At 45.5% G+C, this 22,205-nt stretch overlaps 1 long non-coding RNA gene across 1 annotated transcript; it reads right to left on the bottom strand.

Moving 5' to 3' along the window:
• Window positions 1–294: 294 nt before the first annotated feature.
• On the bottom strand, window positions 295–10,538 carry LOC119089146. The gene is made up of 5 exons (XR_005092987.1): window positions 10,467–10,538; window positions 8,905–9,092; window positions 3,508–3,593; window positions 2,891–3,011; window positions 295–1,072 (listed from the first exon to the last, which is right to left on the bottom strand). It is a non-coding gene; the product is annotated as an uncharacterized LOC119089146 (long non-coding RNA).
• Window positions 10,539–22,205: the final 11,667 nt, after the last annotated feature.

Below are 22,205 nucleotides of genomic sequence, written 5' to 3'. Positions count from 1 at the left end.
AAAGAGTACGGCATGGAGATACAAGAAACCATCTCTCCACGGGGCTTAGACGTGCGTGCACCAGGAGTTTGTTTTCTTATCATCCTCTTTAAAATAAAAGAGCAAATACAGCAGGGAAGACAGGACGGACAGAGAAGGAAGAGGCAGCAGCGTGTCTGCGCACTTTGAACGCTGCCGTTTCCGGTGCCTATCAGCTGAGATGGCGTCGCTGGATCTCAACTATCATTTGGGGCCGCTCTTCTGGCAGGATCGTATTTTACAACTTTGAAACAGTTTCACCGAATAATGAAAAAAAAAATAGGTAAGCTGATGGGCTAAAATTAGCTGCTAATTATTTGCGGGGCCCTCCTCTGGCATGTTCTCCTTGTGTTTGGCCCAGTTTTCTTTGTCCCCAGGTATAGAGACCATTTATCTTTTCAAATGGATGCCGACTCACACTAGCACTTTCTAGCCCAAACTTCAGGCCTCTTCTGAATGGGTTTTAATCAGTTACTGCTCTTGCCTAAGATACTAAACCATAAATAAGGAAGGTTGCTGAGGTCCTCAAATCTCTGAATTGCCGAGCTTGAGAGCAACCGGGGGAGGGCAGAGGCTGGTCTGGTCTGGAGAGAGGAGCCTCTTGAGGTTAGCGTGATGTCCTTACCTTTCTTCCATCCGGCCATTCCGTGCACTCTTCTCATCTTGTACTTCTCCGTGTACAAGTCTGTGTTGTAGACCAGGGCATCTCAGAGTTCACTGTGCACTCAGATCACCCAGGGTGGGTGTGCAACCCAGTTCAGTCATCACATGGTGATGTGCATGTATCAGAGCATTACGTGAGTTCTTCAGGCTCTGGTCTAGGTCACAGTGGTATGGCCAAATGAACCAAGAAGGCCAGATTGTTGGCAAATGGGGGCCTGCTGTATGGTGCCTCCTTCTGGAAAATGATGGCAAAATTGAAATCAGCCAACACTGATTTCAGTACATTGACTCCCGCGGCAAAACCAAGATGCAGAAGCAGGCTGTGGGCTGCTGGTACAGTGATTCGTGCATGAAAACAGTGACTGGTGAGCCAGGACCTGCATCATCATTTCTGCTCTCCATCAGTTCAGCCACAAACAAACAAACAAACAAACAAAACGGAAGGAATTGAAAGACCTATGGAAGCATTACCATACCCCTAGCTTGCAGTAAAATCCCTAGCTTACAATAAAAAAGCTAACTTCTGTTAAAATATTATGTGGCTCCTTCATAACTACTTACAATTTTTAACATGTCTGTATACCAGTTAAATTTCATTTTGAAAATCAAAATAAGTTGGGGATCTTGTTTAAAAATGCAGATTCTGATTCATTTTAGGGGTGAGACCTGAGAATTTGCGTTTCTGGGGTGCACTTAGGAGAAGTTAGTGTGTTGCTTGAATCCTAAATGGATCCTTATTAAATCCTGATAATAAGAAACCTGGAGTCAGATTTGGAGTAATTGTTGAAAGATCAGAGAGACAAAGGAACAAGTCACTAGAGAAACTGAATCCTTAGGTCGAATGGAAGGTGAGATCCTATCTCCACGAATCCTCAGACTATAAGCCTCTGAGTCCTCAGCCAAAAGGGGCTTAATTCCTGTGTCCTCACGCCTTATATACCCTTCTCTGACCAGCCATTTCACTTTCTTCCTAGTGCTGGGATTAAAGGCATGTGACTCCCAAGTACTGGGATTAAAGGCGTGTGCCACCACTGCCTGGCTCTGTTTCTCTCCTAGACTGAGTCAATCTCAAGTAGTCCAGGGTGGCTTTGAACTCACAGAGATCCAGATGGATCTCTGCCTCCTGAGTGCTAGGACTAAAGGTGTGTGCCATCACTGCCTGGCCGCTATGTTTAATCTAGTGGCTAGCTCTGTCGTCTGATCCTCAGGCAAGCTTTATTTGATATGTAATATATCACCACATTAGTGCTGTGAGGCTGCGGGAGTCCTTTCGATCGAGTAGTAAGGTGAACTCCGTGGCAAAAGACTGGGGATGTAGCTCAATTGTCCAGGATGTGTAAGGCCCTAGGCTCCATCTCTAATGTCACAAGTAAATAAAATAAAATAAAATAAATCTATGAGAGTTGGACAAAAATCTCTTGCTCTTTCATTTTTCTAACCTTATTATAGAAGGGTAGCATATGTATGCAAATGTGCACAAATCACAGGTCAGTGCATTTCCAAGCAGCTAAGACACCGGTCTAGCCAGCCCCTGGATCAAAGCTAGAGTCCAGCCAGCAGCTCAGGAGCCCTGGAGTCTCTCATTTCCCACAAAGGTAACTGGAAGACAACCTCATTCGCTTCTGTTGTTGGCAGCCCCACTCCAGTGAACACTTGGAGAGGACTGCTGAGGCCCGTGCATGCATTTCTCCAGGACATGTACCTAGACTGATTCAGATTGTAAAGGCAGACAATGCTCCCCAAGTGTTAGTGCCCGTGTCTATATTGAATGTAGCATGACTTGGTCTTTGGACTCAAAGACTGATGAGTGATTGATACAAGAATTAGATTTTCTTAAAGAGATAAGCAAAATACCAGTCACCAGTGCTCCTCCGATGCCTAAAATGTGGTTAGTCCTTATACAAGGCCTATATTTAGACGATAAGTCTGTAGAAATTGTTGGCAAAAGGTGAGCCTGTCATCATTTTAAAAATTATATTTATGGGTGTGTGTGTGAGTGTGTACACATGAGTGTGTGAATGTTCCATAGCAGCATGCATGTGGAGGTCAGAGGACAGTTTGCAGGAGCTGGTTCTCTCCTGTCACGCGGGTCTGCAGATCCAACTCAAGTTATTAGGTTTAGCGGCAAGTGGCTTCATTCACTAGTCATCTCTCCAATCCACTGGCCTGGCATTTTTTAAGGTATTCTTGCACACACATTTATATTTACCGTCAGCTTGTCAGGGTCTAGAATCACCCATGAGACAGCCTCTGGGCATGTCTGTGAGATGTCTTCTAGACTGGGTTGAGGTGGGAAAAATGTGGGTGTTGCCATTCCATGGGCTGGGGACCTGGACCGAATAGAAAGGAGAAAGCAAGCTGAAACCCGGTGTTCGTCTCTTTTCATCTATTGACTGTGGAGCCAGTGTGAACTGTAGCTGGCCATCTCCAGCTGCTGCTACTATGGCTTCCTTGTTCATACTGAACTCTGCCTTCCAGCTGTGAGCCAAAGTAAACCTTCCTTCCTGAAGAGGCTTCTGTCGGTATTTTGTGACAGCAACAAGCAAAACAGCCAACACAAGGATTATTTCCTTACAATGTGATAGAAAATATCTGTGTCTATATGACATAATGTTCCTAGTCATACTTAGATAGCACAGTTTGGCAAGGACTAGGATTTGTAAGTTAGGGTAGAGTCTCAATAACTTTGATAACAACAATCTCCTGGCATTTTTTTTTCAGTTCAGGAGCTGATCAGTTATTTGGTTGGGTTATTTGTGGTGCTGGAGACAGATCCCAAGACCTCATACATATTAGGCAAATGCTCCACCACTGAGCCACACCTACCGTGAGATGGGTCTCTGATGCTGGTCTATGTACTCTCCAAAGTGTCCCACAGAAGTAGGATCACATGGCTGAAGGAGACGAGTGGTCTGATGGAAACAAAAGCAAACAAACAAACAAAAAGCAACGGTACTTCGATGATTTGATTTACAAAAGATTTATAATGGACTCAGTGACCCAGAATATAATTTCCTATCATCTATAACTGTAGCTGTTGTCATCTATTCTTTATGGTAATTTTTACAAGAGGATATCATACTGTCTACAGTTGATTTTTGTTTGTTTGTCTGTTTTTGTTTTTTTTTTTTCCGAGATAGGTTTCTCTGTGTAGCTTTGTGCCTTTCCTGGAACTGGCTTTGGAGACCAGGCTGGCCTTGAACTTACAGAGATCCGCCTGCCTCTGCCTCCTGGGGATTAAAGGCGTGTGCCACTACTGCCCAGCTACAGTTGATTTTTGTTTTGGTTTTGAAGCACAGTCTCATTAGCCTAGGCTGGCCTTGAACTCACTATGTAGCTGAGTATGACTTTCAAATCCTGATCTTCCTGGCTCCACTTCCCAAGTGCCAGGATTACAGGTGTTAACTACCACTTCCACTTTCCCACCTAGTACTGAGAATTGAACCCAGGGCTTCAAGTATGCTAGGCAAACACTCCAGCAGCAGAGTTAATCCCCAGTCCCACACAGATGATTTTTGTTCATAGTATTATTACTTTGCCAGGCTACTTTGGAGGGATTTGGGGCTTTATCCAATCACTCATGTTTTTTTTCATTCTCTAATTGTTGTTTGACCCAGAGATGGCTGATCGTTTCCTTCATAACTTGAGCAAATTCCCTGGAGACATGACCCAATCTAAGCTCCTAAATTTAGCCTTGGTAGAAACACTGACAATTTTCATATCTAAGTGCTCTTGTATGAATACGTTTAGCTGGTGGATGTTAAAACATATGTAACACACAGAAGCCTAGCCATTGGTTTTGGACATCTGGGGCATGGGTGTGAAGACTAGAAATGATACCTATGTGCATTATAACATATTGATTCAGTATTTTTCAAGAAGCCAGAAAGGGCTTAATGAATATGCCTGCAATCCAAGCACTCAAGCAACTGGGGCAGAAGGACTGCTGTGAGTTCAAGGCAAGCCTGAGTATACAGTGAATATAAGGCTAGCCTAGGTATGAGGTAAAACCCTTTCTCATTGTTAATAATAAAGCTGATTGGCTGATGGCTGGGCAGGAAGAGATTTAGCATGACAAACTAGGAGAATTTTGGAGAGGAAAGCAGAGCCAGAACAGATGCCAGTGAGCTGCCCGAGCAACAAGATGTACTAGAGAACAGGTAATGCTACAAAACCATGTGGTGAAATATAGATTAATAGAAATGTGTTAATTTAAATGTAAGAGCTAGCTAGTAACAAGCCTGAGCCATTGGCCAAGCATTTACAATTAATATGAGCCTCTGAATGATTATTTCAAAGCAGCTGTGGGATGAGACGAGTCAGAGGAAAGGCTCTGGTTACATATGGTACCCAGTGTGGGGCATGGATCCACATAAGACCTGAGAAAGCCTAAAAAAGGTTCTAAATGCACAGAAACAGAGCTCCACTGGGCTTTCTAGTCTCACAGTCTCATGCCAGCAGCAGCAGCAGCAGCAGCAGCAGCAGCAGCAGCAGCAGCAGCACAGAGACAAGGCTCCCAACAGCTGCCTACAAGAAGGAGCCAACTGCCAGCCATCATGAGCTAAGCGGTGTGACAGGTTCTGAAGCCCCTTACATGGCCTGTGGTGAAAAGGCTGATCCCAGCCACTTTCTATGGGCTTAAGAACATCGCTGAATGCTACTTGGTGGCAGCATGGACCCTGCAGCTTCCCAGCATTGGAGAGGTGAAGTGTGACTCTCTTGGTACCGCCACCATGTTGGAAAGCTGAGCTGGGTGGAGCCAGCAGCCAAAGTTGCTGCTTTCGTCCTAACCACACCCACTTGACAGTTTAAAAACGTTTCTGGTCAGAAAAGGATTGCAGATAAACAATAAGGACAGATTCAGACAAATAAGACCTCTAAACGGGTCACACTGTGTTTAAAAAACATGCCTTGGCTTGGGAGAGAGAATAGAATGGGTAGAGACAATAATAGGTTTTAAAAATAATAATAAAGTCCTTAAAAGGAAATAGAATAATAAAAAAAATTATGATGAGCCACATAAAAATGGAGACCACACTGAGAGTCTGGATTATGTATATTATTATGTTGTCATTGGGATTTTTAACTTCTATGAGGCATTTGATTATAGAAGCTGCTAGATTAAACCAACATGTATATTTTGGAAATATCTTGATTCCAAGGTTTAAGTCAGAAGATATGTTACTTTGGAAAAGAGGTTATGATTTTGTTTACACAGGAAATGAGAGGCTATGGATTCATTCTGAGTTAAGGAAAATCAGGTTTAATTGAGGGAGACCCCCTGAAAAAATCTCCAATGAAAGTGGATGCCCAGATGATCTAATGTTTAAGAACGCCTCTGTTGCAGTTTCCTCTGAGTTCTTCATCCAGAATAGCTTCAAGGTTGCTGGCTGAGATGATCCAGCCTCACAGACAACTCCAGTCAGGACTTGACCATAATCCTAAATTTTCTCAGGGTCCCCATAAGATTAACAGCACCCCCAATCAGCAGGAAGTAACCTAGAAAACTATGCCCACATTCCCCCAAAATGGATTATGGATGTTTGTCTTTGTTTTGGGGGTTTGGTTACAAATTGTTATTGGTCATAGTCAATTTCTCTCTAAAAGAAGGAAGGGGGATATGATATAGAAATGATGGGGGAAAAGTGTAGATTATTAAATCTACTTTACTCAAAAAGCAACTGTTAATCTCAAAGTATTTTACATTGGTATGGCGTGGCGATATTGTGTTCCCCAAAATATTGTGCACCCTAATAAACTTATCTGGGGTCAGAGAACAGAACAGCCACTAGATATAGAGGCCAGAAAATTGTGGTACACACACCTTTAGTCCTAGCATTTCGAAGGCAGAGATCTGTCTGAATCTCTGTGAGTTTAAAGCCATACTGGAAACATCCAGGCATGGTGCCACATGCCTTTAATCCCAGGAAGTGATGGCAGGAAGTAGAAAGGTATATAAGGCATGAGGACCAGGAACTAGGGCTGGTTAAGCTTTTAGGCTTTTAGCAACAGTTCAGCTGAGATTCATTCTGGATGAGGACACAGAGGCTTCCAGTCTGAGGAAACAGGATCAGCTGAACTGGCAAGATGAGGTGGCTTATTCTGTCTCTCTGATCTTCCAGCATTCACTCCAATACCTGGCCCTGAGTATTTTATTTAATAAGACCGTTTAAGATTCATGTTACAGTATGGATTTTAGTTTATTGATACAAATTTAAAGTCAATTTTGTTATACTGTATGTATATTTCTACCCTTGTTTAAGGTATTGTGTTTATATAGTTCATTTAAAAATATAAGGTAAAATTCTAATTTTTGAAAGCTATCAGTATAAACTGTATAGGATAATCAAGAAACATAGGTTAATAGTCATTTATGATCAAATTTGTAGATATATTAGATGTGCTTTCAAGATCATAAAAAGATATATTTTAGATAGATGATCTTCAAATACTTCAAAGATCTACAGAATATGGCATTTAAAATGTTTTATTAACCTAAGGTTTTTCATGACAATGTTACACATCTGCTCCTGGCAGCACTAATTTACTTCAGAGATGATGGGCACTGAAGAAACTCCTTATGGAGTTTGCTTTCATTGTAGCAAGGTTAGCTGCTGGGCAAAGAAACTTCTGACAATGTGCTGTGCAGACTGGACATGCAGGACACACAGGAAAAGAAAACTTTGAACTTGGCTAAAACAGGTCAGGAAAAGTCCTTCAAAATTCCTGCTTCACTGAGGAGTCTGCCAGATATTCTACAGGACCCAGAGGAAAGTGATTGTTAAGCTTTGAGAATACAAGGCAGGACAGCCATGCAAATTTCCCGATTCACCAAAAAGTCTGCCAGATATTCTGGGCCTGTAGGCTGAAGATGGATGCTCCATCATTACAGAAGAACTCTGGGTGACTGTCCAGGCAGCCAGATGTCTCTGTCATTTCTAGAGCTTTGGAAGTTGCTTACAATGCACTTCCTGTTTACTCAGATAAAATTACATCCTTCTGGGATCTTTGAGGGAGTTGAAGGCTAGATAATTATAATTATAGTTTCCCTTAGTTATGATAAAAGATAAATATGAAACTTTAGACTCACAAAAATAGGACAGATGATAGAGTATTTTCTTTAATTTTGCCAAATACAAATAGACTGGATATTGTAACTATAATTCTTGCTTGATAACTGTTTTGTTGTATGTAATTTTACTATGTTAAAGTTAAAATCTTCCTTTTTAATTAGACAATAAGGGGGAGGTAATGTGGATTATACTTGTTGTTAATAATAAGGCTGATGGCTGGGCAGGAAGAGATTTAGCATGACAGCCAGACTAGGAGAATTCTGGGAAGAGGAAGGCAGAATCAGAACAGATTCCAGTGAGCTGCCAGAGCAACAAGATATACTAGAGAACAGGTAATGCCACAGCATCATGTGGCGAAATATAGAGTAATAGAAATGTGTTCATTTAAATGTAAGAGCTAGCTAGTAACAAGCCTGAGCCATTGGCCAAGCATTTATAATTAATATAAGCCTCTGAATGCTTATTTAGAAGTGGCTGTGGGATGGGTATAAGACAGAGAAAAGCCTCTGGTTACAGTAGAAACACTGATGACATTCATGTCTAAGTGCTCTTGCATGAATATGTTTAGCTGGTAGATATTAAAACATATGTAACACACAGAAGCCTAGCCATTGGTTTTGGACATCTGGGGGATGGGTGTGAAGACTAGAAATGATACCTATGTGCATTATAACATATTGATTTAGTATTTTTCAAGAAGCCAGAAAGGACTTGATGAATATGCCTGCAATCCAAGCACTCAAGCAACTGAGGCAGAAGGATTGCTGTGAGTTCAAGGCAAGCCTGAGTACACAGTGAATATGAGGCTAGCCTGGTATGAGGTAAGACCCCTCTCTCAACAACAACAACAACAACAAAATTGAATAGGATTATAAAAAGTTTTCTTGACATATATATAGATAGCTTAATGTGCTCTTGTTACTAAAAGCAACCAGAGTTTATTCATTTATTCAGAAAGGCCCATTAGCTTATCCTATATGCCCAATGCCATGTTGGGCACTTGGAGTGTGGAGATGTATTTGAGTGGTTTCTGTCCTGGTGGGATTTTCAGTCTCCCTGGGGAGACAAACACATAAATTAACATCTAGAACTAGAGTGAAACGTTTAGGACATCAAATTCTTCTTAATAGCAAATTAACACCAAACTTACCGCAAGAAACACTCCAAGAAGGCATAGTTCTTAATATATGGAATCTTACAAATTCAGCCTGGGGTGGAGTGAGGGAGAGCAGCCAGAAGTGGAGACTCTTCAAGCTGGTTGAGGTAGGCAAAAGAAGGACTCTCCAAAGATACCCATGTGTTGCGGGATATTTGATAGCACTGTGAAACTCCAAGACCCTGTTAATAAAATCAACTGTGAAACAGGGGGCAGAGCCAGCAACTCGTTTACAGGAAATAGACATAGAGAGGACAGAGTAGCCAGGAATACAGATAGATGCACAGGAAGGGAAGGACTTGAAGATTCAAAGTCTTTTTCGGTTTGGGACGAGTGTGGAGAGATGCTGGGTCTCTGGCCAAAAAGGAAGGTGAGCTGGTTGTTTCTCAGCTTCTCTGCAAGTTTTCACCTCAGCATCTGACTCCTGAGACTTTACTGGTAAATAGAACTACAGAGATTTAGTTAAAAACTACATTTGCTGGTGGTGGCAGGACTGGAAATCCTGCCAGACCACAGTCTGAGCTGCTGGGTGCTGACTGCCAGGCCGCGGGGCGTAGACAGCAGTTGAAATATCAGTAGATTCATGTGCGGCTTCTAAGCCGACAGAAAAACAACATCCATGCCCTAATCTCCAGGATCTGAGACAATGTAGGTGGCACCGGAGACTTTGTGGAGCGTATTGAGCGGGAAGTATTATCTACATGGAGCCAATGTAATCTATAAGAGTGTCAGAGCCAGGAGGAGAGGCTGGGCAGAAGCAAAGGGTGGGATGATGCCATCGTGGAGAAGGAGCCTGGAACCAAGGAAATCTGGCAGTGCCTGGGGTTGAGCGGAGGCAGAAGGCTCTGCCGTTGGGAACCAGCCTGCTGACACTTTGGCCACTCGCGAGACTGACTGAGGCCCTGACCTTTGGGACTGTATGAGGAGAGAATCCATTTGTAGTGTGTGGAGCTGTAAGGGGTAGCCCGTTAGATCGACAGTAGGAAACAGGCGCGGTGGCTCATTGTCATCCTCTCCAACACGCAACTGCATGTGCACAGAAGGCTTCATCTCTCAGCTCTGCGTACCTGTTTTCCTTTCTTGTAGTGATTCCCACGGTCTCAGTCATGAATAACCAACCCCAAGCCTTCCGTAGACTCTCCAGGGTCCTCATGACTGCCACGTCCCATTTGGGCTCTCTTTCCTACCCTCTTCTACTCGCTCACCAAGTCTAGTAATCCCACAACCCCACCGGACCCTCCAGCCCCTGAATCTCACCACCTGTCCATTGTTCCTCGCCCCCTGATGTCCTCATTTCTCGCCACCCCAATTTAGAGTTCTCGGGCAGTCACTGTAAACACTCTACTGCCCACACGTCAGACTTCCTGGCTTCACTATCACTTTGACACACTTGCTTGCCAGAATTCCACCCCTGCTTGTATCCAGTTTTCAGCCTACTCCTTGCCTGCATGTGGGCAGCTGAATATAACTGAAGAAGAACACACGACCAGGCTGTGTCGGTTCAGATTTAGATGCCGAGCAGCCCGAGGGCTTCCGCGGGACACTGCTCCACTCACCTCCCTGACAGCTTTACAGCGCTCCCTCTCCCATATTTGGACAGGTCCTTCCTTCCTTCCTTCTTCTTCTTCTTCTTCTTCTTCTTCTTCTTCTTCTTCTTCTTCTTCTTCTTCTTCTTCTTCTTCTTTTTTTTTTTAACTCCCAACTTGCTTCAGACTTCACCAAGGCAAACAGGACTGTCCTTTGTAATGGCTCCTCCCACAGCTCCTGGCTCCACCGACAGCTCCCGCCACCTCCCACATCACTCTCTGCAAGTCCAGCCTGGCTCAGAATGTGGGGCTTTCTGTGCTCATGAGCTGGGCCAGATTCTTCACGTTGGCACCAGTTCCCATCCTGTCTCCCCTGTTCCTGGACTTTGCTCCTAGCCCTCTTGCCCCCCTCCCCTTTTTTAATGCCATTATTCTCTTCTGAATCTTATGGGATCATTCCTATTTTATAAACAAACCCCTGGAAAGCATTGTTTTTCTATTCTCTGTGTCTCTGTCTGGGTCTATCTGTCTGTCTGTCTCTCCCTCGTTCAATAGAGAATGAATCAAAACGAATACTGAACTGTGACACGTATCTGTATGTAGTAGTAGCTACTTGGAGTGAGGAAGAAAATGGTCTAAGAGTTAGAGACCAGCCTAAGTGACCCATGGAGACACTGGGGGGAGAGGGAGAGAGAGAGAGAGAGAGAGAGAGAGAGAGAGAGAGAGAGAGAGAGAGGAGACTTGGATACTAATATTTATCTGGGTGGCACACCCAAGTGACCCAAGATCTCCCACTAGGTACCACCTCTTCAAGGTTCTACCACCTCCCAAAAACAGGCTAGGGACTGCATCTTTGGGAATATTCCAGAACTAAATTATAGCACACCCCACATAGACTCATCAACTAGTTCGACCAGCTGTACTTCCACAGTAGGTTCAGGGTCTAGCCACTTGGCAGCCCTGTCCCTACAACCATGGTGCCAGCTCCCAGCCATCAGCTGTTACCATTTCTCTTTTGGGCTACTGTATCGACCTCACGATTGGTCTGAGATTGTTTCTACCCTGCTTTCCTGTCCCCACAGGGAGAATCAGTTTTCAGCATAGAAGTTACTTATTTAACAAATTTGTTAACTAAGTATTGACTTTGTCTAAAGTATGAAATCCAATCTCATAACCACTCTGTCTCTCTAGAGTTAATACAGAAGTCTCTCCAGCAGCCACCTCTGACTTTGTTTCTTAGCTACCTGTTCTGGTCACTGTTCTCCAGCCCTTCTGACCTCCTCGCTGTCCCCTAATATGCCAAATACGCCTCCATCTCAGGGAGTGCTTTGATGTCCACTCGGGGACGTGCCCTCCCCTAACCTTGCTGGCTTTCTCTTCAGGGCTCTGCTAAATTTCACTGTCTCCACGAGAGCTCAGTAAAACAGCAACGCCCACTCCCACCAGCACTTCCTGTTCTCCTTCATGGTATCTATTTATGTTTCAATGATATGCTCGAGTATTTACTTTCCTGCTTATTTATGGTCGAACTCCGTCCACTAGAATGTAAACTCAAGGAGAGCAGGAATTTGGAGTTATTTTATTCATTTTGTTAATCCCAGTGCTCAGTAGTTACTGTCACATGATCGAAGCTCAACAAATATTTGAGGAATGAATAGGATTGCTAAATAAGATATATGGGAATAAATATTCCCATGGGACACTTGGGTATACTTGTACTAAAATGATTTATTGTTTATTTGAAATTCAGATGTAACTGAATGTCCTGTCTTTTTATTTACTAAATCTAGCATAGAATTTATTCTATGAATGAATAAACTCTCAGAGTCTGGAAGAATGAGTAGAATTCTGGAGGAAGATGAGGGTAAGAGAGGTCATTCTGACTGAATTTTCAAAGGCACACAGTGTGAAAACAGTATCACTCATCCAGAGAAGGATTATTTAGAAAAGCTAGCCAGAGCAGGATGATGGCACACACCTTTAATCCCAGCACTCAGGAGGCAGAGGCAGGCAGATCTTTGTGAGTTTGAGGCCAGCCTGGTCTACATAGTGAGTTCCAGGATAGCCAGAGCTACATAGTGAGACCTTGTCTCAAAAAAAAAAAGAAAAGAAGGAAGGAAGAAAGAGAAAAGAAAGAAAGGAAGGAAGGAAGAAAGGAAAGAAAGAAGGAAGGAAGGAAGGAAGAAAGAAAGAAGAGATAACCATTTCTCAACTCTGCCAGAAGCACTTTGCTGGAGAATACATGTGTGAAGGACGTATGGAGCCAGGCATGGCGACACATGTCAAAATCCCAGCACTCAGGAGGTGAAGGGGAGGATCAAAAGTTGTACTGATTCAGGTCTTGTTGTTGCAGATGGCGTCCTAGTTGGCTTCCTGTCGCTGTGATAAACACTGTGACCAACACCATCTTAAAGGAGGAAGGGACTTGTTACAGCTTACACTGCCAGGTCACAGTCCAGCATTGAGAGAAACCGAGGAAGGAACTCAAGCAGAACCATAGAGGAATGCTGCTCACTGGCTGATGCCGCTCACTGGCTGACAATGGTCACTGGATGACATTGCTCACTGGCTGACAATGGTCACTGGCTGACAATGGTCACTGGATGACATTGCTCACTGGTTGATGCCACTCATTGGGTGACAATGGTCACTGGATGACATTGCTCACTGGGTGACAATGGTCACTGGATGACATTGCTCACTGGTTGATGCCACTCACTGGGTGACAATGGTCACTGGATGACATTGCTCACTGGTTGATGCCACTCACTGGGTGACAATGGTCACTGGATGACATTGCTCACTGGTTGATGCCACTCACTGGGTGACAATGGTCACTGGATGACATTGCTCACTGGTTGATGCCACTCACTGGGTGACAATGGTCACTGGATGACATTGCTCACTGGCTGACACCGCTCACTGGATGATGCCATTCACTGGATGACAATGGTCACTGGCTGGTGTTGCTCACTGAAAACAGACATGCACACAGGTCAGTTGACCAAGGAAAATCTTGTGCTGGGGCTTCCTCTTCCCAGCTGTCTCTAGGTTGTGTCAGATGGACAATAAAAGACTAAGCCTCACAGACGGTGGTAGTACAAGTTCATGAGAAGTTCAGCAGGCTGGGCTTTCTTCCCTCATGTCCTTATTACAGGAAAGGATACACAAAACATAAAAAGAACACCCTTCAGGTCAGAGAGGATACACTTTCCCCCTTTCGATCTATGAAGTCATTCACAATCACCATACTAATAATACTGCTGATATTTTTAGTCCTAATTCATCTGGGCTAAGTCTCCTTCCTTACAGTGGAAGAACTTCTGTGGCATTTGTTCTTTTTATCTGAGGAAGAATGTGCTCTATGTGGTGGATGCTATGGTGTGGTGCCCACAGGCCTGTTCAGGACTGAGAGCCTGATTCACTCAGCTGTTGGGAGTGGTGGTGACTGGCTGGCTGTGCCTAGCTGAATTATTTCCTATAATTTGTAACTAAAGAAAGCTACTCTGCTCAAGTCCCAACGTCTCTCTGAAGAGGCCCACATATAGCCCCAGAAACCTCTATGGGCTCAGCTAAGTCTTCGGGTGATTTGCATGCAATTCATCTCCTCCCTTGGCTCAGTCCTTTTTTCCTATTCATGTAGCTCTGGTGACTTCCCTCAGCCTTACCATCTCAAAGCCTGCTCTTCTTGTGGCATCTAAGGCAGTTGGCCCTGGGAATGGTCTGAGAGAGCCAACTTTCAAGTGGATCCCACAGCTACATTACCTGTAGGTTGTGAGCAATGAGAATGCTACCACTAGTGGCTGGTGAAACAGGGATCTTGCTTATCATCCATTTGTGGCCACGCAATTGGCAAAGTTCTTCCTGGGGGTCAACGGAGACAGGCCATTGTCTTAGGGTTTCCATTGCTGTGAAGAGACACCATGACCACATCAACTCTTATAAAGGAAAAACATTTAATTGGAGGTGGATTACAGTTCAGAGGTTCAGTCCATTATCCTCTTGGTGGGACATGGTGGTGTTCAGGCAGCCATGTGCTGCAGAATATTATTTTAAGGTGTGTTACTTTTGTTTGTGTTGCATTTGTTTAACTCTGTGAAGCTGTGTTACTGTGCCTGTCTAAAACACCTGATGGTCTAACAAAGAACTGAACGGCCAATAGCAAGGCAGGAGAAAGGATAGGCGGGGCTGGCAGGCAGAGAGAATATATAGAAATAGAAGAGAGTATATAGAATAGGAGAGAGAAGGAGCCAGAGAAGGAGGAGGACTCCAGGGGCCAGCCACCCAGCTACACAACCAGCCATGGAGTAAGAAACAAAGAAAGGTATAAAGGAATAGAAAAGGAAAAGCCCAGAGGCAAATGATAGACAGGATAATTTAAGTTAAGGAGAGTTGGCAAGAAACAAGCCAAGCTAAGACTGGACATTCGTAATTAAGAATAAGCCTCCATGTGTGATTTGGGAGCTGGCTGGCTGGCCCCCAAAAATAGTAAAGAGCCAAAACAACAACAGACAAGGTGGTGGAGAAGGAGCTGAGAGTCCTACATCTTGACTTGCAGGGACCAGGAAGTGGTCTAAGACACCAGGAGTGGCTTGAGCATATATGAGACCTCAAAGCCCACCTCCACAGTGACGCACTTCCTCCAACAAGGCCATAACTACTCCAGTAAAGTCACGCCTCCTAATAGTGCCACTCCCTAAGGGGGGCCATGTTTTTTCACACCACCAGAGCCACCAATGGTAAAGTAATGCAGCAATGTACCCGCAGACTCCTTTGTTGAGGGTTTGGTTGCCAGCTGATAGGATTCTGTCCTAGTCAAAGGCTTGAGCCCTTGGTAGATTGATATGTAGAGGCATTTTGGGGAGGAGAAGCCTAGTTGGAAGAAGCAGGTCACTGGGGGTGGGACTTGGAGAGGTCTATCCCATCCCTTGCCCTTTCTTCTCATTGTCGACTCCCCGCCGTAAGGCGAGCACGCAGTCTTTGCCACACACTTCGCTGCCATGGTGATCTGCCTCATCTGAAGCTCAAAGCTGACCTTGGACTGAATCGTCTGCAATTGTCAGCTGGAACAGATCCCCCCTTATTTATTTCAGGGTTTTGCCGTGAGTGTCAAAAAGTGTGGCTAACACAGGCGCTTAGAACCAAGCGATAGGATGGCTTTATTGTAATAACTATTGCACAGTCCTTAACATCAGTTACCTGTGCTGCCACAGTGGGCACAGAACAGCGTGGCTATGGTGGCAGAGGATTTAGGCTTTACCCAGGTTACTGGCAGGAACTCCCGCTCAGCAATGCCGATCTAGCTGCTGCTACTGACCAGTGTCTGACTTAGCTTCTACACAAATCACCCTGCATGTCCAATATGGAGACCATTTCGGTGGCAAGTTGGGATCCTTTTTGCCCTGGAAAGGTCAGCAATTAATCCTGGTCAGAATTAATACCTATGGATATAGATTTGCTTTTCATGCCTTCTGGTATCAGCCGGCATTTTTTTTAATGATTACCAAATGCTTGATCCACAGATATGGTATACTATGGCATGACACTGTACCCATTCAAGGTTCCCAATTTATAGCAAGGGTATAGTAAGAGTGAATACAAGACCATGCAACCAGCTGATCCCATAGGTATTATAGCTCTCCGACCCTGACAGACTGTCAATGGGATAGAATGGCCTTTGAAAAGACCATGGATGCTCAGACTTGGAGATGAGAACCTGAAAGGATGGGGCACCATCATCCAGGTGTCAGGACACAGCATGAGCCAGATGCCACTGTATGGTGCTGCGCCCCCAGTAGGAAGAGTACTTAGGTCTGGGAAGCAAGGTAGAGACAGAGGCGGTTGTGTGTGTTGTCCCTGTCAGCATGCACGCATGTACCCTGTGCTTGCGACTTGGAACTCTGTGCATGTGAGGTCTTACATGCTAAAGGGAGACTACTCCCGTCAGGGACCCAGCACTCAGCGCACTGAACTTTAACACGACAGATGCGGCTCCGCCAGCCCAAGTTTGCTGTAATAAACAAGAGAAGAAAAGGAGTCACCCTTCTGGGGATGTCATCCTAGGGACGCAGCATGGGTGGTCACCAGGAGAAAGTGGGACTGCTGATGTCCACCGGCACCAGGAACACTAGGTATGACACCCAGCATGTCGCAAGAGGAGTCTCATTTTACCTCCTTCACCGTTCTGATGGTAAGTATACAAGCCACACTTTGACGGAGAGGACAAGGCGTGCAAGGTATCAGACTGTCCGTGATGGAGGTCTAGGTCTCCCCACTAGGTAAGTCACTTAGAGGAGCAGAGATACCAGCCCAGGGTAAGGGACACCTGGAATGGGTGGGGTGTCTCGGGATCCATTGCCGCAGTGACAGACTTAAATTCCCCACAACAACAACAATGGACACCAGAGTCCTAGAGGAGCTGCAAACAGGACATAATTTATGGAAACAGGTTAAGCAGCAGAAAGGGTGAACAGTGGGAGTTCTGGGAAGCGCTGCTGTTCAGAGCTTCTCTTCAGAGCTGAGATTCCGTTTTCCCAGCTCCTGGGGGGCGGGGGGCGCTGGCCACTGCAGTCTTCAGTCATTCTCTAACACAACGCTCTCAGCCCGTCTGGGGCCACTTCTCCACCAATTGCCAATGGGCGCAGGGCAAGGCAGGCTGTCCCGGCTCCTCTTTGGCTGCAGCCTAGTTTTTGTTCCACCTGCCCCAACACAGCACTCCCTTCTACCCGGTCCTGATTCCTTCTCATGAGTGCTAATTCCTGATAGACTTTCTGCGCACGAATGCCCGACTCGGAAGCTGTGCTTCCGGGCATCCGATCTTAGCCACCTTCAGCTCCAATTTATTAAAATTCGTAAGTGGAGGGAGTTGAATCACATGAGAAACAGCTGGATGAAAGATATCTGGTAATTTACAAAGGCATCTAAAGAGAAGCTGGATAAATTGAGGTTGGGTCAGCTTTTACAGGTAGAGAAAACCTCATGTCGAGAGAGAATCATAGCGATGGGTGGTGACAGAGAGGGTTTGGACAAATGGAGTCATATGAGGCAACACTCTAAGAGATGACAAAGATTCTTTTTGCATATTATTTCTCTCGCTCTTCTCCCCTCCCTTTCCCTCTGGTCCCCTCCCGTCCCCTCTTCTCTCCTTCCTTCTCCTCTCCTCCCTTCTCTTCTTTTCCATGTCTCTCTCTTGCAGGTTTGGGAATGAAACCCAGGGCCAACAACTGAGCTATATCCAAAACCTTTGGTATGTTGGCTCACAGTTTAATTCTGCCATCATGGGTTGGTGTTGGTGGTATTACATGGTATGGCAACAATGGCTTCCTCATTAGAATGCCAATCTACCCTTTTATATTAGAGTGCAACTCCATCCTTTCTTCATCATCCACATCAACAAAATGTGTTAGCAACAGAACTGACAGGGCACCTTCGGGAACACTTGGGGGAATTCTGGTTGTGATCCACACTGCCACACTAATGTCCGAACGAGTAGCAAGTTCATCAGCATAGTCCATCAGCACCTTGCCTCTACAGTATCACATCCCTCTTAATTTCTCTTGCTTTCTGCCCTGAAGCTGTCTGTAGAAGTTGAACAAGCATTCTGACACAGTGGCTATGCAAATGCTTTAGGGCTTTCATTTCCGGCAGTAACCCTTGACCGATGCAAAATGATCATAATTTGTACAAAGGAGCAGGGAATCTTGGCACAATGCCCGAGTGATGACTCCAGTTGCCCACAGCCATGACTGTGATGGTTAATTTTTACTGTCTACCTGGTGAGATTTAGAGTCGCCATGGAAACACCTCTCTGGGTATATCTGAGGGTGTTTCCGATAGGTGTAATGAACAGTGGAGACCCACTTTGGGTGTTGGCGGCATTATCCACAGGCTATGGTCTTGGACCGAATAAAAAAGATAAAGTGAGCTGGGGGGCCAACGCTCACTGCTCTGTTTCCTGACGGTGCACATAACGTGGCCATGATAGGCCGCATGCTCCTGCTGCTACACCTTCCCACCATGGCGCATTGTTCCCTCAAACCGTGAGCTAAACAAAAGCAATGCTGTAGCTCAGAAGGGCTGTGGCAGTGGGCAAAGGGATGCAAGGCTGGCGACGCCTGGCCTGGCACCATTTCATTCACCTACGTAAACCCTTGTCAAAGGCGTAAGTCCAAGCCAGGTAGTTACAGATGCAAACTGAGCATAAAAGAGTGTGTCAGTGCTGAAAGGGGCTGAGAAATGGGGGTAGAGACAGGAGACTTCCTGAAGCTTGCTGGCCAGCCAGTTTAGGCAAATCATTAAACTCTGGGTTTAGTGAGAGACTGTGACTCAAAACCAAAATGGAGAGATGTTAAGGAAGACACTATCTTCTGATCTCTCTCTCTCTCTCTCTCTCTCTCTCTCTCTCTCTCTCTCTCTCACACACACACACACACACACACACACAGAGTTCCTTTTCCCATGCTGGCCTGCCTGTAGAAATATGGTCACACGGTCACTGTCTTTGCACAGAGCTAGGTCTTTTTTGCCACCACATCCATAGGGGACCCTTGGCCATCTCAGTCTTTTTGTGGAAGCAGAACGTCACACCAAATGAGTGGCATTGGGCTCCTTTTGATTGAATGAGCAGGAGCGGGTGAGAGCATTGGACGCCCTCTTAAAGATGTGCATCAAAGAATAGGAAGTCAGGATTATGGAAGGAAGGATGTACGTTACCGACAAGCCCAGAGCACTTACAGCAAACTTCACACCCAGTTGCAGTGGTGCACACAGGTAGGACATGCAGAAGAGGTGGAGGCAGGGGGATCACAAGCTCTAGGCCAGCCTAGAGCAACTTTCACACAAGTTATGAAGCTGCTTGTGAGGGCAGGGTTAGATATTAGTGTAATCTACCCACCAAAGACAACAATCGGAGAGGGCAGAGGTCCCAGGAGGGCGGTCTACAGGTGTGTGTGTGGTTACTGGGCACCTTTAGGGTTCTAGCAGTGTGAGCACAACTCAGCTGCAGAATGAAGGCAGCAGGCAGAATGTCCGGATGAGGTTTTGTTCTTGCTGTCTGCACAGGAGATAGGATCTATTGGAGGGCCCCCCTATAAAGGAGTCAGCCCTCAGGAGCACAGGGCCTGCTGTTTGTCAAGGGCATCACAACCAGACACATTTGAGCCTCCAGGCCTCGGGGATGTGCTGTTTTTAAGTTATTATGTTTTCAGCTTCATCTGGATTAACTGTGGCAAAGCCCCACATGGGGACCTCCTGGAGGTCGGAGAACTTGAATTTGTCCCTGCCTAACACATTCTCTTTGTTCTGCAGTGTGGTGGGATGGGGAGGACAGCTTAGGCAGAGTGGGTTTGGGGATTATCTCCTGAGGCTTCCCGAAGGCAAACCCTGCACACTTGTCGGATCCGTCAGTCCTGGTTATTGGTGGATGATCTAATGGACATGGGTGCTGGGGAAGGGGCGGGGCCATTGTTGCTGCTTTTCACCATGTACAAATACAGGTGGCCTCTAGGGCTTCGGAGGAAAGCACTTTGTTGTCACGCGGTCACAGAGTGGGGGCGAATACAACATTTTAACCTTCTTCCAAAGGTTTCAGATCTTGGTGTCAGGGACAGCTCAGTAGAAGTACAACTAGGTGTCTCGTTCATGCTTAGAATGCTAGTGATACCGGGCAGGGCCACTGCCCACGGCATATACCAGAATCTTTGTGTGGATGTGTGCATGCTCATGTCCATGCTGTAGCACATCTCTGTGTGAGTGCGTGTGGGGGCCAGAAGACAGCTTTGCCTGTCAGTCCTCAAGTGCTGTCTGCCTTGTTTTGAAGACAGGGTACTTCGCTGATCTAGAGCTTGCCAAGGAAGCTAAGCTGGATGGCCAGCAGGCCCCGGAGGTCTGCCTGTCTCCATCTCTTAGTGCTGGCATTATAAAAGTGCCGCCACGCCCAGCTCACACCAGAATCTCCAGTGGAAGGACTTAGTCGTCTTGTTGGGACTGCAAGGAAACCAGAACACTGGGATTATCGTACACATAGCCTGCAGCCACCGTTATGGCTGAGAGAAACCCACAAGTGAAGGTATGGCAGGCCACAGGAGGGAGGCCATTGGGTGTGGAGGCTGGCGCTATAGGCTGGGAGAGAATGTGAAGGCCTGTAGGATGGTGGGCCCCAGAGAAACAACAGTGCCTGAGATGGGAAAGGTAGGGAGAAACATTTGGGTCAAGTGAAGCATCAGCAGGCCAGAGGGTTGTGGGTAAGGTAACACGATAGAGCACTTGCCCAGCTGGTGCAGGGCCCTGGGTTCCATTCCCATTGATGCAAAAGAAAAACAAAAGAGGAGGCAGAGAGGAACTGCAAAGAGAGAGATGCAGTCTCATGCAAGGCTGAAAGAGTGGAAAACGTTCAAAGTTGAGGCTGCAACATTTTACAGGAAACACAGCAGGGCTGAGTGACACCAATCTTTAGAAGGCTGATATATCTTTAAAAGCTTTTTAGCACCTGTGCAAGATGCAAAATTAATTTCAGAAAATAAAGTGACAAATTATCCTAAATACTGTTTTTTAAAGTAATTTTCAAGGATGGACATGGTGGTGCATGACTTTAATCTCAGTACTTTGTAGACAGGGGCGGGCAGTCAGACCTCTGTGAGTCCCAGGCCTACCTGGTCTACATAGGGAGTCCCAGGACAGCCTCGTCTATATAGCCAATTCTGAGCCAGCCAGGCTTACACAGTGAGACCCTGACATAAAACAAAGAAAAGGAATTTCCATAATTTCTTGTTAGAAATACTAGGTTTGGCCGGGTGGTGGTGGCACATGCCTTTAATCCTAGCACTCGGGAGGCAGAGACAGGCGGATCTCTATATGCTTGAGGCCAGTCTGGTGTGGCCAGCTCCAGCTGACCCACATACTGCATTTACCTTCATGGACCCTGTCCTGGTTAGTGTTCTGTTTCTGTGATAAACACCGTGACCAAAAGCATCTTGGGGGAAGAGAGGGTTTATTTGGCTTACAAGTTATAGTCCATCATCAAGAGAAGCCAGAGCAGGAGCTCAGGTGGGAACCCGGAAGCAGAAACTATAGCAGAGACCACAGGGGAATGCTGCTTCCTAAAGCTGACATGGTGGTGGGCTTGTAATCCCAGCACTGTGGAGACAGAGACAGGAGGATCCCTGGCCTCGCTGGCCAGCAAGCCTAGCCTTCTGGGAGAATTCCAGGCCAGTCAGAGACCCTGTCTCAAAAATCAAGATGGGCAGAACCTGAGGACAGCCGAGGTTGTCCTCTGGCTTGTAAACACACACACACACACACACACACAGATATACACACACATACACACACACTCCCACACACTCTTTCATGCACACAGAGACACACACACAAATACTCAACACACACATGAGTATGAGAGGACCTCCTTCATATCTAACATGGAGAAGAAAGTGAGGCTTCCCTGGTCTTATTTTGGTCAATTATCTACTAAGATGGAATTGTGAGTAAAGGATAGCCAAGTCTAATTCCTCTCTTCTACATTTTCAAACTTAACATTTACTGCAAAAGGTCATGGAAAAATAGAGTGCTCATGTTTTACCAAGATCTGACCTTTACATAAGACCCAATAACGTTTCTTTGCTTTTGCAATAGCCTTCTGCCCTGTTTGATTCTTTGACAGAAATTTGAAGAAGCAACAGTAATTTTAAGAAAAAAAGAATATAAAAATGAAAACAAAATCTAGGGTTTCATCTAAAACCCTTCATCTGGAATCTTCATCTAGGATCACCT

Source organism: Peromyscus leucopus, chromosome 15 (genome assembly GCF_004664715.2).
Source record: "Peromyscus leucopus breed LL Stock chromosome 15, UCI_PerLeu_2.1, whole genome shotgun sequence".
NCBI classification, from domain to species: domain Eukaryota; kingdom Metazoa; phylum Chordata; class Mammalia; order Rodentia; family Cricetidae; genus Peromyscus; species Peromyscus leucopus.
The sequence above is the reverse complement of the archived record's forward strand: the minus strand, read 5'-3'. Positions and strand labels throughout refer to the sequence as shown.